Source organism: Tachysurus vachellii, chromosome 1 (genome assembly GCF_030014155.1).
Source record: "Tachysurus vachellii isolate PV-2020 chromosome 1, HZAU_Pvac_v1, whole genome shotgun sequence".
NCBI lineage: Eukaryota > Metazoa > Chordata > Actinopteri > Siluriformes > Bagridae > Tachysurus > Tachysurus vachellii.
Genome location: NC_083460.1, coordinates 31,819,818 through 31,836,588, shown reverse-complemented (window position 1 = coordinate 31,836,588; position 16,771 = coordinate 31,819,818). Strand labels below are relative to the sequence as shown.

The 16,771-nt window shown below is 38.3% G+C and overlaps 1 long non-coding RNA gene across 1 annotated transcript in view; it reads right to left on the bottom strand.

Annotated features, from left to right (window-relative positions):
* The window catches only part of LOC132842251 (uncharacterized), a 42,585-nt gene extending 29,380 nt beyond the window's left edge, over positions 1–13,205 (bottom strand). The window contains exon 1 of the long non-coding RNA XR_009648008.1: positions 13,075–13,205. This is a non-coding gene — a long non-coding RNA (uncharacterized LOC132842251). The remainder of the gene's footprint in view (positions 1–13,074) is intronic.
* Between the last annotated feature and the right edge of the window lie 3,566 nt (positions 13,206–16,771).

The window sequence follows — 16,771 nt, the reverse complement described above, 5'->3', positions numbered from 1 at the left end:
CATCATAAAACACAACACACACACACACAGACATGTGCACACACACATAAACACAGAGACACACGCTCACATACAGACCCAAGCACTCACAGATGACAAGTGCATGCAACAGTTTGCAACATCTGCTCTCCCTGTGTTTGTGTGCAAGTCTGTGTGTGTGTGTGTGTGTGTGTGTGTTTGTGTGTATGAGACAAACACCCTCAGGCTGCCAGTTCCTTCACCTCCCACTGTTAACATCTGCTCCGTTTAATGCCACTGTGTAACTCCGATACACTGATTCATGCTAATAGAATCAGACGCCTCTTATCACACGACACACTTGCCTCAAACAAGCCGTGCTGATGGATCACCGCTAATAACCCCGAACACACACATACACACATAAACACACATACACACAAACACACATACCGTTTTGACAATTTACTCAGAAATGCACCACAGACAAAAACTCCACAATTCATTCTGATAGTTAACATGTGATCCATAGCTTCTATCATCACTCTGATTTGATCTTTTTCTATCATTACCCACAATATCATCTGACCACCTTCTGTAAGCCCTCACTTCAACTTTACTAATGAGAGAAATGTGGCAGCACTTTAGACTGCTTTATATCCCTCAAAACAGTCAGCTTCCACCAGCTAACACTATCAAGCATGTCACCTCATAGTACTCATCTCACCTCACCTCATAGAGTCTTTCAGTCAAGCAATTACTCCAACACCTCTATTACACATACCCTGGATGTCTCATTAATATGATGCTGAAAATGACAAGTAATTTGAGACCACTGAATTCCTTCTAATATTAAACCTCATTGTAACAACACTTTACCAAAACAAATACAACAATAGCATTGTCAGTGTGAGACATGTTCTCACAGAAAAAATAAAAAAACAGCATCAAGTTATCACATCACTAAACACCACAAATATCTCGATATAAACATTGAATGACTTTCACTATGGAGTTTTACACTAAAGGGATAATCAGTTATCTCGAATATCAGCTGAGGAGTGTTTGGTGTCTGACGTTTGATTAACTCTAAGTGGCTAATGCTAATGCTAAAACCTAGTGGAAGTCTCCTAAAATCTGCTTTACACCACACCCAGTTGTTCAGTGATGAACTATACATGAACATAACTTCAGCAAATTTGTTTTGTTTTAGTTTTTAGCTACACAGCACCTCAGTAATGGTTGTGCATATTTATAAAAATAGAAAATAAAAATAAAAAAACTTTTGTTTACTGGTAAAGCATTTTATCAACACAATATCTGCTTTAAATATTTATTTAAGATGTCCTAAAATGTTCTAATTTCTGTCCACTTCTGTCTGCTCTAGCAGGCTGAATTTCCTGCTCTGGGTGGACTGTAATAAATGTCTGTAATAAAACTTTTTTTATTATTTGCCTATAGATGACATGACCCCCATGCTGTAGTGCAGAACAATGACACATGGCCATCTCTGACCCAGAATTGTTGGAGAGAAAAAGCAGTATCACGCACACACACGCAAAATCAATAAAAATGATCTTGGAGTCTGTACGCTCCATCTTATAGCTATAGAGGCCGTACTGTACAATGAAGCAGCCGAGTGTGTGTAATTTGTCAATCTAATCTGCAGCACTCTTGCATTGATTTTTTTCTCTCCTCCCTTTTTGTACTTTTTTAGCCTCTAGTCATTACATGCACAAAAAAAAACACACACACACTTTATCATACGGTGTGTTAATGTACGGGTCATGATGATGTCCATTTTCCTGCCCTCTGGTAATTTTGTTCCTTTCTTCAGCTTTGCTCTAAAAATCTTTTTTATAGGTCAGAGTCCTCGCTTTTCTGAAGATGGGGTTATACAAGGCCATCCATTCTTTTCTGAAAGAATTCATTTTTGAAAGAAAAAAAACCTTGGAAATGATGTTTACATGAGTTGAGTGTCACTTTTCTTTTTTTGTAAACTGATAACATTAGTTCCACCACAGTGCCATTGAATTCTCCAATCAGAAACAGTGCTCTCATTTTTTATAACATCAATCAGCTCATTAAAGTACAATATTATTGCTATACTAACAGGTCGTTCACAGGGACTGAAAGGGTCGCACGCTCCTCATAAAAAATCACAGATTGGTGATGTTTCCAGTAAGGAGAAGTTTAACATTTACGAAAGGAGTCTCCAGTGTCAGCACTTTGTACAGGTAAAGCTGGATGTTTTCAGACATCTTTAAAGACAGAGGAGTTTACACTTTGTAGTTTCTCAGTAGCATGAAAAGCTAACTTTTGCATTGTCTTATTAACTGTATGAGAAAGAAAATAGAAAGGCTGGTGGGGGACAGCTTTTTACAGCTGTTGCAACTGAGAGCAAGAAATAAAACATTCCACAACATTAACATGCTGTAACCATTAAACTGTAAAGAACTCTCCTAAAAGTGTGATGTCATTCATTAATAAATTGTACAAAAAGGACTGTTGTCTGACATTAATTAACATGTTCAAAATTGTTCTCTGATTTAATGAAAAAAAAATTAAAATGCACTAGCACCTCAATCATGCACTCATGAAAAATATTCATTATGATCAGACCTAAAAGACACCCTTGTGGGATACCTTTTGTATATTGTTAAAAGTCTATCAAAATAGTCCGTATTCTACATATATTTTTTTTTTTTTTGTGAGATTTTGGTTTTAGTTTGTTAAAAGTTTTGTTTCACTTTGCTAAAAAGACCTTTTCATACAAAAAAGTTGTACAGTGTTTAGTTGTACAGACCTGGTAGAGAACATACTAGTGAAGGAGACAAATATAAACAGATCAATAAATAAAAACATTTAATGTGCAGATTGTTCATTTTTTTGATCTGTTAAATATCTTCTTCCTAGTCTTGAGGATGTTTGATGTTATGTTTATATGTAGTGTATATAACTAACATGTATATTATTTACTTTCACTCAAGTAGATTATTTAGTTCAGGTAATTACATGGTTCATTGTTAATGCTGCATATGATGCTCCTAGGCGGAGTCTGTAAATAAAAATGATTCAGCGTGTCATGAATCTATTATAAATCAGACACTACACTCTATAAATTCACTTCTATATTCAGCACTTGTTTTGCCCTCAGAGCACCAGGGACTCTTCGTTATCTTATTCAATAATCCTGTTGCTTTTGCATGCTTTCCAATCTGTGTTTGTGCTGTTTTTTTGGCCAAAGCTATCATTTACACACCAAGCTCTTAAAGAAGAGGAAGAAGAAGAGTGAAAGGAGAGACCTCCTGTCTGATGGCACGTGTGTCACTGCTGGCTCTTGGCGAGGCTTTAGCCTCCTTATCGGCTTCAGTCGAATGTATTTCTTATCAGGAAAAAAAAAAGAGAGCCGTGTGACAATGTGGGCCGTTATCAAATTTCCTCAGCCCAGTCGGCGTGTCATTCAGCTGCTCAGATGGGCCAAGCTTTGATTGATGGATGGGCCTTGGCACGAAATAAAAAAAAAGAAAGAAAAACCAGGATCAACAGCTTTGCACTTCTCGGTCTTCATCGTGAAACATTCCTGTGCGACAAAAGCGGGATTACAGATGCATTAGCTCTCCATCGACCACGCGCCTCCTGGCCCTGTCAATACTTTACACATAATAACCTGAAGAGACGATAAGGAGACAAAAGGAAGGGAGATAGGAGAGAGCAGAAAACGAAAATAAATCAATGAAGGGGGAAAGTTTGGGTTTTTTCAGAGATATCCCACACCACCACCCAACCCTCCACCCAACACACACACACACAGTCGAAGTGAGTGAAGAGTGCATGGACGGATAATGGCCTCTGACACAAGCAACAATGCAGTTGAGAGGCTTCATCCGACCTCCAGAGTGTCACACAAGACATTCAATTACTCCATTAAATCCAAGCATTGGAGAGGTGAGCAGTGATGCGCTAAATCTCAAAATCATCTTGTTTACAGCTCACTTTCAAATCTTCGGTGTTGCAATGCATATGGAATTAAACAGTCCTTTAAAAAATAAATAATTAGACAAGTGTCAGTCTCTTCAGATGCATTCTCTGTGATGACACTTCACTCTGTACCTCTTCTCAGACACGGCGACAACTCAAGGAATCAACAGCAAGAGCCGAAGCGCCAAGGGCCAAGTGTAATTGTTTTAGTGATCGCAATTAATTAATTTCCTTTTCTGTCTCGGCCTTGCTGAGGCTCGTGAGCTGCAGGTAATATCAAATAAATAAAGAAATAACGAAATTAACAAAAAGGTAGCGAGGCATGGTCTGGAAAATTAATGAGAGACGAGCAGACTGGCGTGATTCTGTCTGCAGAGGGCTGACGCACAAAGACACAATGAGCGCAGGAACAAACAGCACCGTTTAAAAAAAAACCTAACCGAGAAACACAGTGAGCAAATTCAATTACAGAAGTAATTAGGAGATATAGGGCAAGGCTGCCTTTTGGGACTGCGCCAGAAAACATGAATTAATAAGAGAGAATGGGCCGAGGCCGTTGTAGCAATTAAGAACCAATCACCTATGTCAATGAGCAATGGGAAAAAACAGAATGGAAAAAAAAACTATTAATGCAGTGATCAAATGAAAAAATATTTTGAATACAGCAAATTCATTTTAAAAGATTCATTTCTGGAAAGATAGCAAGACATAATGTGTAGAAAATGTGCTGCGCCTCCTTACAGCATTTATATTGCTAATTAAATTTTTGATCATTTGCTGAGGAGAAACCTATGGCTGAAGCAGCCTTTCACAAAAAAATACAAGAGGAGATCATGTGACCTTCAAAATGTGACTTCATTTCCTTTATTTGAGACATCAGACATTAATTAGTTATTAAGCTAAGAGGAAACTGTGGTGTGGAGGATTAGCCTCTGAGCTGTTTGTGTATCTGAGTGGAACACATGCATTGTTTGTGTGTATGCGGGTGTGAATTTGTGTGTGTATACTGATATATTTGTGTGTATGTTTGTTTTTGTGTTTGTTTAGCGCATGTGTATATTTGTGACTGCATGTATGTCTAGCAATATGGAATTTGTGTGTGTGTGTGTGTGTGTGTGTGTGTGTGTATTTGTGTGCATTTAAACATTTCCTTTTCTCCCAGGTGTTTTTATTATTTGAGAATGGTATAGAATTTGTAATGCATCATTACTTTATTCAACCTTTATTCATTCCTTTTTTAACTTTAATGTAAAACTGTAAAGTTTTATGTTTTTATTTTAATTTTTTATTTTATTTCATTCATTCATTCATTCATTCATTCATTTTTTTACCGCTTATCCAAACTACCTCGGGTCACGGGGAGCCTGTTTTTTCTTTACTTTTACTTCCCTTATCCTTTGCATTATTGTTACAATTATTGTTTCTCTTTTCCTAAAGCTGTTTATCTTCCTATATAATTAAACAAACAATCAACAAATAAATAACAACAAATAAGAAAAATATAAAATATAGAAATTTATGTATCATTATCTTTTGGAGTTTCTGAAAGAGAGAAAAATCAGGGAAGAAAATAGACTTAACAACCAAATTAATATTGGATTCTTCACAGGGTGACCGCTAGGAGATCCTCTACTAAACATAGTATAAATATGGATTTATGGTGATTTGTATGAAATCTGGAAAAAAGGGTCAGAATTTGAGACGAGTGAAGATCTGAGATCTGAGAGAAAATCTAATTTAGTCATATTCAAATTGATCTGAGAGTGAAAGAGACGCTAAATATGAGGCCTCTGATGTGAATTTTAACTTCCAGATTGCCCGACAGGATTAGTTTCATATTCGTTCACACTGAATTTACATATTCATACGTGTCAGCGGTTTAAAAACCATTTTAGCAGCAATATGACGCCGAAAATGCCACTTAATTTTATCAGAGCTGAGGATCGGAGGCCATAAAAGACCAATTGCCTGAAGGGAAGGGATAACACTAATACGCTCTCAGAAAACAGCAGCACGAGGTATATCGTTTACTGCAAAGAGGCGAAAAGCCAAAGAGAACGAACGCTGAAGTTCCGGCATCACTTAAATAGTTTTATTAACATTAGCGATGAGCTTCTTAACTTCTAAAGTCTTGTAAGAGTCGAAACTCTCCAACAAGCGGACTTGGTGACGCGATTAGCATCTGAAATCTCTCCGTTACATCCACCATCAAACCCCTCATCACACTTTCTCCATTTTTCCTTCGTTTATGTGCGGCCTTAAAACGATTTAGCCTGACGCCAGCGTTAGCACAGACGGCTAATTTCCTATTCACAGCGTCTATTGGAGCCCCATTTGGATAAATGAGAGTGATTAAAAACCAAGATTGCGACAACACAAGATGTCACTCAGCATCGTTCGAGGAACATCTGGTGTCAGGCAGACCTGAGAACATTTTTAACGGTGGGGAGAAAATGAGAATTTTTTTTGTCTCACTCTCTTCACATCCTGGCATCCATATTCACACACACACACACAGACACACACACACCGGGGCTTTGGGTGTGTGCCAGCGAGTCGGCCATCTGTGTCCTTTAACCCTCAAGATGGCAGATGTGGAGATTCACGCTGATTTGGAGATTCAGCTGGATCTCGCGAGCCTTCGCCCCCTTTTTTTAAACAAACATCAAGTGCAAAAACGCTTCCTGTCATTCAGAACCGGCCTCAATGAGCCAATCGACACGGCACCAATTTAGACAAGAGCTTCAATTAATTCACTTTTTCTTTCAATATGAGGAGGAAATTGGGGTGAAATCTGAGACTTCGAGGCAACACCAAATGTTTCAGGATCTTTATAGACAAACGAGTCTTTGCGTAATGATAAGACGTGTTTTTAGGATTCGGTATCATGCAGTAAAAGGGTGATTCCATGATTGGGGTGCCATTTAGCACTTGGGTTAGGGTATACATTTATTTATTTATTTATTTATTTATTTATTTATCTATTTATTTTATTAATTTTTTTTCTTAAGTAATCTTTTTATTTATTTATTTAATTTAGAAAAACATGGTAAAATGTGTTAACCTGTCTAATTTTTTAGCTAACTAGCTGTATTTCACACCTGATATCGTCTGCATGAACACACTGTTTATTGAGCTCTAATGTCCTGACATTTCTGCAAGTCCCGAACATGTAAAAGGCAGAACACTTCAAATGGTTGTGATTACACAGAGTTCTGCTAGCTTGTCAAAAATTGCATCAACCCTTTCCTCCTCCTTTTTTTTGTAATATCACGCTCAGTATCGTGCTCACCTCATCGCCTCTCATTCTTTACCCAAATGGCAGTGTTTTTGTCCAGGTAATGGCACTCATTTTCCTCTCTGAGCACAGCGGTGGCTTCACTTATCATCAGACAGAACCACAAGGAGACTTCAGGGGAAAGTGTGAAAAACTCATGTGTTGCCTTCATAAACCACTATAGCCGCTGCTAGGCTTAAGGACTTTTTTCATCTTGATTTTGCCAGATTTACAATTGAGATCATGTCACAATCCACACACCTAGGTGTTAAAGCAGCAGAGAGCAATGTATGCTAGGCTAATTGATAGAAAGCTGTTGAACATAAAGTACTTTGTGCCATTAAATGAACATTTTCTCAATTTTACACAAATTAGGTATAAACAATAAAACAAGAAATCCAGATGACTGGCTCGAGTAATTCATCAGAGAAATCCTGGAAATGTGTTGTTATGTGACGTTTCTTTAGCTTCTTACTCAGAACCTGTTAACTGTATTCACTTCCTATTTAACGGAAGAAAAGTTATATACATCCTGTCATATATGGGCTCTTATAATACATTCATAAATAAAAAATGTATAGATTGTTGGTGCTCTGCTGAGTTGTGTATGTTGCTGTAAAGAGCTGAGCATGTAGTATGTAAATGAACTATTATTCACACAGAGTAGTCTAGTATGTCATTAAAGTGTAATGAGTTATTTTAAATTATACACACACATAAACACACAAACAAACCCCCCGGTTTCCCAGCAGAAGTTTGCTCAGAGCTTCACACTGCTTCTGCCAGCTTGCCTTCTTCCAATAGTGCATCCTGGTGCCCTGTCTTCTCCATGTAAGCGATACACACACATGTTCCATGTTCCAGTTCTGATGCTCATGTGTCCATTGTAGGTGTTAGCGGTAAGAGACAGTGGTCAGCACGGACACTCAGCCTCGTACTCAGCCTCGTACACAGCCAGCTGCAACACTCTGTGTGTTTTGACATGATTCTATGCTGTTTATTCTACGGGAGCTCTTCTTGTTTGGATCAGACCATTCAGGCTAACCTTTATTCCTCCGCACAGCAGTTAGCCTTGAGTGTCCGGGACTCTGCTTTAATAGTTTTTCTTCCTTGGACCACTTTGGGTAGGTACTAACCACTGCATACCAGGAACACCACACAAGACCTGACATTTTGGAGATGCTTTGAACCAGTCACTCAGATCCTTAAACATGCCTATTTTCTTGCTTGTAATACATCTTTTTCAGTGCCTTCAACTTCTAGAACTGACTGTTCACTTACTGTCTAATATATGCCACCCCTTAACAGATGCCACTGTAAAGAGATAATCAGTTTTATTTTTATTTATTGGTTTTAATGTTATTGCTGATTGATATATATGGACATGCTCAAGTAATAAACTACTAATTATGCATGACTCTATTAGCCTTATTTAAATTATATAATTTGCAATTATTTCACAATTTCAGCTAATTTGACTAGATTAACATATGACTACAATGCATTATGGGAACATCTTATTAAAACACTATATGAAAGCAAGCACTCAACATGGATGGAATCAGACACAAACTCTAGATATTCCAAAGAAGAACATAAATAGTCGCAGCTAGTCATAAAATTATTTATGACAGAAATTCAGCTGTCACTGGCCGCCATCAACCGTTTTTGGAAAGGTCTCTTGATCAATCTATCATGTCCAAATTGACGCATTGCAGCTTTAATAAACACACACTGCATAGAGATCCCTTTCACTCTCTCTGTGTCTGGGAACGATGTGACCCATGTGAGCTTCTCCAGATTTGTGTCACGTTGTGAATCGAGTCCATGCATCTTGATTTGGGTGACAGTTAGGCCCTTTGTGATGAGCGAGTGCCCTGCAGTCGCTCATTTCCCCCCATGGGGGAGCAAAATTAAACAACTGTTGTTGACCCCCGTTATATGGGAACACACAGCGAGTGTAAAGTGCTCGTCGTACCCTGGGGACAAAAACGGCTCTGCGGACTCCCTGGAGAGAGAGTAGGAATCCTTACCATCCTACTCTGACACTCACACACACACACAATAAAACCTCCAGTGTTGTTAACTTTTACAGTCCACATTTTTGTGAACATAATATTTACCTCTGTTATTTCTTTTTACATCAAACACCTTGAAGACAATATCAAGAGCGATAGAGAAACTAAAAGCATCATGTTCAGCATAATAATTTGGCAAATCAGAGAGAAAAAATAGATTCCAAAAACATCCATATACGTGTAGGGCAAAGTCTTGACCACTCACATAGTGCATGTGTGGTGTGTGCTTCTCCTGCAGTGGACTCTACTATACTCTATACTGTAATAATCCATACACTGTAGTCCTCCCTACACTTCAAATATTCTGGACACTCAATACTCACTATTGTCTATTTCATGATCCATTATTTCATACACATAAATATTTCTTACACATCAACATTCTTTAATCTTCCAGACACTTCAGTATGCCAAGTATTCCGGACATCTCAGGATTCTGTACAATGCTGTCTTAGCTAGACGTAATTATTTCACATACTTCAATATTCAATACATTCACTGTTTCACTACAGTATTCTTTCTTATACTTAATTAGACTTTTTTTAAACATGTACATCCAAATTTGATGCATTTCTCCATCAGAATTATTGTAAAAAAAAAAAAAAAAAAATTGCCAGCATTCCTCTCGTGACCTCCATCTGTGCAACAGCCAAATCACAGTACATCAAAGGCGGTTATATAAATGGTTTATGAACTCTGGAGTGTGTCGCTCTCAGATTTGAATCCAGAAGTCATGGAATAATAAAGGCATTGTTGTTTAATTAACCGGGTATGTGATTTTCCTCGCTAATCCCATCATTCTCTGTCCCTGCTGGTCAACACTGGTCTCTGGACTGGCTCTGTGACTGTGTGTGCGTACGTGTGTGTCTGTGTGTGTGTATGTGTGTGTGTGTGTGTGCCTATTTGTAAGGCTTAGATAGTATCTAAACACTCCATTGTGTTCTGATAAAAAAGATCCACACACTGTTGGACTAAAGCAGACAAAGTGTGCCCAGCCAATCAGAATACAGCAATTTGCATGCAGAATTTTAATAAAGCTTAGAATGGAATGATAGAATATTACTATATGACACTATTTTATATAGCAAAAGCTGAACTCAATCATATTCTACAGGTTGTTATATTTATAATAAACACATTATTTAAATATAGCTGCAAGAAGCGATCTGCGGGGTCCAAGCACCTTCACAAATCGTAGTCCCAGTCTGTGCAACCAATCATACATCAGAGCTGTTGGAGAAAACTAAGTTCCATCGTCACAAACACTGCTTTGCTATGCAGTGACCATATCCGTAAACATTTTACAAATTCCTGAATGTTCACTCAAATTAGAAATGGTTTCAGCACTGATCTTGTGATGATGAGAACAAAAACAAGAACAAGCAGAGCTAAAGTGAATGATGCTGGAACTTTTTTAAATGAAGAAAGATTAATCTCATTACTTATTTTGGCTTTAGATCATTTAGGAAGCCGCAGTAATAACTACTACACACACACACACACACACACGCACACACACAAGGAGAGGCATTTTGTCTAGTTATTTATAGAATTTTTCAGTATAGTGGTACAGTGGTACTCTATTAAATGAGCATTAGTTGTGATTTGAAGATGTTTTACATGCACCTACAATAAAGATTTTAGGCAACTGGTAAGCATTGAGTGTGTTTTTATGCTTCTTAATACCGCGCTCTAAAACCAGGCATCCAAACAGGATGCTGTTTTCCTCAGCATAAAGGCCTCTTGCACTCACTCACCAGTCCTTCATCGCATTAACATTCCCCAATTTTTTTTATTTACAGACTTCCTTATGCTGCCCAGAACTTGCTCTTTTGTTGCATCCACTCTCTCTGAGTGCACGTAATGGCTAAAAAAAAAAAAGAAAAAGAAATGCAATGCCAAGGAGGCACAAAAGGAGTTGGAAGAAAAGGAGCTCCCTCCGGCTCGCGTGGCTTTACGATGTACCCATGCAGCACTAAACTGCACTGTCCGTGCCCAATCAGGGACGTTTTTTCCACTTTTTTCACCTCGTTCTTTCTAGCCTGTGGCCTCTCCGTCATCCATCATTTCTTCATCCACACTGGAGACCCCTTTTGTACTAATTGCTAGATTGCTACCAGATTTTCTACTTCACTTCCACCCTATAATTGAGCGACAATGATGGCTAAGGAGCTCGAGACTGGAGCGCGCCAGGCCAAGCCCACAGATCAGAGATGACTCAAGGAAGTGTGTGTGTGTAGCAGTAGTAATAGTAGCAGTAGTAGCAGTAGTAGTAGTAATAGTAGCAGTAGTAGCAGTAGTAGCAGTAGTAGTAGTAATAGTAGCAGTAGTAGCAGTAGTAGTAGTAGTAGTAGTAGCAGTAGTAGTATTAATAGTAGCTTTAGTAGCAGTAGTAGTAGTAGCAGTAGTAGTAGTAGTAGTAGTAATAGTAGCAGTAGTAGCAGTAGTAGTAGTAGTAATAGTAGCAGTAGTAGTAATAGTAGTAGTAGTAGTAGTAGTAGTAGTAGTGGCAGAAATTTGAGAATGAGTGGTCAGAAATTTTGTAAAATAGCAACAACTGAATTAGTTGGATAGAGTAGATATCACAGACTGACAGAAACAAAAAATAATAATTTTAGGTTTCCGGCTTGTTTTTTTTACAGATAAATAAATAAATATGTAGCACATTACATTTGGGTATAAAGCTGGATACTGATGCAGATATTTTGAAGACTATATAGGTACAGCTGCAGGATACAGCAACCCTCCCACCCCTCAACCCTGAGACTTTATCCCTGTGAGAGCTGTGATGTCACACACAACATGAAAGATTGTAAATATTGCTCAGTAATTTACAATCATTTTAATATTGCATAATTATTTACAAATGACTTGATGTAGAGACGTATTTGAAATTGCATCTTGTTGCAATAAAGTGACTGTAAATCTATTCAGCTTCACAGTTTTTAGTCATGATTTTTATCCTTCTGCTCTATGTTTTTAATTAAAGTATTTACTGTATAGATATCACTTTAATTGCATTAAACATTACACACAAACCACATACACAACACACAGGCACACATGCAGTGTTGCATTTTTTACATCAAAAACATCTTTAAAGCCCAAACTTCAACATCGCCACTCAAAGATCGGAGAACAGTCCACCCTCATCCCTCCCCTTCTTTCCGCTGCACTACAGTTCAGAAACACACACACCACACACACACACACCACTCACACAGGCGTGCGCCGTCGAGACAAAACATCTCGAGAGCCTTCTTTTAATTAGTGTGCACACTTTTTTGACGACGTAATTTGCCTCTTTTTTGTGTCTGGGTGCACTGAGCACCTGCGACTTAGAAGAGGAATAGAGGTACCAGCATGGAAGAGATGTGTATAGAGATGTGTGTTTCCAGGTGCTTACACACACACACATACACACACACACTCACATGTTTAAAAGTGCCTGGACTTGCTGCGATTCAAAAGACACACTTCAGTTCAGCCATATCAAAACAACCTGCATGGGCCTTGGAGGCTGACCACACACATACACACACACACGCACACACACACACACGCACACACCCACACACATAAACACACACACATATACACACATGCACACACAAACATGCACCATGTAGGCCTAAGTGGAATATCAGACAGACAGACAGACAGACAGACAGACAGACAGACAGACAGACAGACAGACAGACAGACAGACAGACAGAATGTCATTCACAGAAAGAGCAAGACAGCTACCTACATTTGATCTCAGTTAATAAGTCTGCTTACCTTTCCATCTACTGCTTTCTTTCTTAAGGCCTAACTGTAAAGTGCACACAGACACACCTCCAAGGAACAGAACAGAAACCCAAAGTAGAATCAGAGGAGAGCCCAAACACCAGCACTAACGTTTCCTCGCTCTGCCTGTCTGTGACTGAGTGTACAGGGAGCTGGGAATGCACAGGGCTATAGACTTTTTTGTCCAAGCCGTAGGTCTTTCTTTCTTTTCTTTTCTTTTTTTTGTCACTGAAGCAAGATTAGTTCATACAAAACTCAACAATACAGCACTGAAACCCATTGTTGATATTCAACATTTTTCACATAGCCGAACAGAATAGACAATACGGCAGCCTGGAAAGCACGGACCGGATTACATGCCGATCGTATCACCTTCCCCTTTTTTTTTTTCAAGGACGAGGCCCTGTAATCCATCCTTTTTTTGTGGTGGTGAAGAAAATCAATATATGAGGACAAGGGGAGGGAGAAGGGGAGACTTTTTTCATATCTTCCAAGGACACAATAAACATTTTTTTTTGTTGTTGTTGTTTTTTATCCTCAAGTTATCCAAGAAATTCAGGAACACATTTGGTACAGTGGATGTAGATCTAGTTCCACAGAGTGAGATGTGGAACTGTCAGGAGTTTCCTAAAGAGTGTGGAGCATCTGAAAGGACTTTGAAACACTGGGATTTTTTTTTAGAAAATATATCAGAAAATATTCACAAAGCTACCAATTAATATGATAGTATGATTGAATATGGTAGTATTCTTTTTAATGCAAAACATTTGAAAGGAAGTGGGGAAAATAAAATCCAGGAAATCCAGAAAAATGTAATCTACTAAATTCAGCTTCATCCCAACACCACGGCGATAAGAATACAAGTACAAGATCCATAAAACATGATCCCACCTGTGCTCTGGATCCTCTCAATTTGTTCTCACTCCAGCTTCCGTGTTTTCCTTCATTTCCTCCCTCCTCTAGGTAACCGCAGAGAGAGAGAGGATTGTTCCATCCTTTCCTTTTCATCACTTTTGCAATTGACCAATTGACAACTGATTGATGGTTATCTTTCCGCACCTACAAAAGGCAGAAATTACCATCACTAAAGCCACTTTACAGTATGGAGAGAGAGAAAAACTCGAGAGTAAATTACATGTTGCTAAAACTCTCCTTCTCTGAGGCCCATACAATGGCAGGCAAAAGGGAACGAGAGAGAGAGACAGACAGACAGAAAGAGAGAGAGAGGGAGGGAGGGAGGGAGGGAGGGAGACAAAAAAGGGGAAAGTTTCCTTTCTGAGGCTCCTGAGGCACTGTAGATTTGGCCCTTTTCCCTGCTATGTGAAGCCAGAGCTTGACAGCTTCTTTAAATGGCGAGGTACAAAAGCTGTTGAATGAGGAATGGTGTTGAGCGCTGTTTCTCCAGAAAGCACCATTATTCACATTGAAATCAGAGGAGAGCTTGTGAAAAACAGATAAGGTGTAAATGAATACAAGACGGGACAATCCAAGGACCTTGGAGGAAGGGGTCTGGTGAGTGTTTAGAGCTGGCCAGGACTTTGAAATAATCCAGGTGAAAGTTAGCGAGTTTAAATTAGTCTTAAGTCCAGCTTGTAATATACACACATGAAATAAGGCTGATTATGTTCCAACACCAGCACAATCCAGTCTTGTGTTCGTCTATACCACGTCACATCGCCAGTAGTTACAATCTTCTGATTTAATACAGAATGCCACATCATACTTTTTATTTATTTATAGATATAGGTAGATCTATATTTATAGTTGTGGAAAGTCTGCTGTTCTCATTTATGTTATAAACAGTTTCTCACTCCCTAACTTTCTTTTTATCACTCATGAATTTAATAAAAACATAAAAATGCAGCTTGTCATGGTACTGATAATGCACAAAGCGTAAACTCTGACTGGTACAAAGCACTGACGCTGGACACTTCTTCCATAAATGTTAGACTTTTCCTGACAAAATATTTCACCAGGTCAATAATTACAGATATTTTAATATGTTTAATGTAAATAAACTCTACTTAGAAAGAGATTCAACTGTAAACACGCTCTACTGTGTTTGGTTTAAATCACCTCATGATGTATTCATTATGCAATGCCTTTAAGATTATAACGATATATATTCAGTTAAATGTCCCTTTCAGGTTTGTCAAAAGATGGGACCCAACATTAGATATAAACTTGAGAAGAGATGCACCTTGTTTAAGGGATGAGTATAAGATGGGTAAGTGTATGCTGCCAGTTTATGTTTAAGAGCATCATAAAGAAAAACAACAGGTTTAATGTACACATCATCCTCCTCACTGCATCCTCACAATATTATCATCATCCTCACAATATAGTAGATACATTTAGTAGATACAGTTTGATAAAATCATCATCATCATCATCATCATCATCATCAACAACTAAACCTCACCACATCATCATTATCATCAACAAACGCAACAAGAATACAACCTCACCATACCATTTTCATCATCTTCATCATCATCTTCATCATCAACTAAACCTCATCACATAATTATCATCAACAACAGCAACAAGAAAAAACCTCACCTTATCTTCATCATCTTCATCATTATCATCAACTAAACTTCATCACATCATTATCAACATCATCATCAACAAAAGCAACAAGAATACAACCTCACCATATCACCATTGTCTTCATCATCACCATCATCATCATCATCCTCACTCTCACCACACCCCTAACACATCATTACCTTCCTCACACAATCCTCATCATTGTCACTATGTCCTCAAGAATTCCTTACCATGCTTACCAAATCCTCAGCAGCCAAAGTTAAATGCAACATGTACACAACATAAAATATTGCCATGACAACCACCATCTATTCGTCCTGAACAATAGTTTACTTAGTTAATTACAAAGCCTATGTAATTAAATTGTAGCTGAACATTGCAATGTGAGAACTTCTTTGACTTACATAAATGTTCCTCCTTACAGAAAACTTTATTTTAATGAATTGTTTTATGTGGCCAATTTAAAATGAATGATTTATTTATTATTATTAATGGACAAACTCTAGTGATGAATCACACAGTAAGGTTTCAAAAAAAGAGAAACACTAACATCTCTGAACAGAGAGAACTGTGTGAGGGTGACAGTGATGTATTTTGGGAAGGGGTGTTGAAGGCCAGGTGGGGTGACAGGGGTATCACTGCAAGGTTTTCACCTGTCTAAGGTCATTAGATACACACAGGTGTGATGAGTTGTGTATGATGATGCCTGTATTTTCTGATGTGTCTCTGGCTGCTGATGTGAGATGAGAGGTTTTCAGTGTTTCATTAATACAGCACAGCATGGAACTCTCCAAATAATATCAACATACTGATAACGAATAAGAGACACTAGCCCGGTCCTCACACGCTTCATGCTGGGCCTCTTCTCTATGCCGTGGCCACTTTAATTCTTCATTCATTCACTGAATACATAAATAGGTGCCTCCAGATTTTACCCTGATAATGACACTATTTTTAGTGCCCAATTGCTGCTTTAGGTTTCCATGGAAACGGTGCAAGGGAGCAAGTGTATGCTTCCTGCATGTAGTCCTGAGATAACGTGGAGAAAGAAAGAAAGAAAGAAAGAAAGAAAGAAAGAAAGAAAGAAAGAAAGAAGTTTCACTAAGTTTGAGTTTCAAGCCTCTGATTGGTCAGC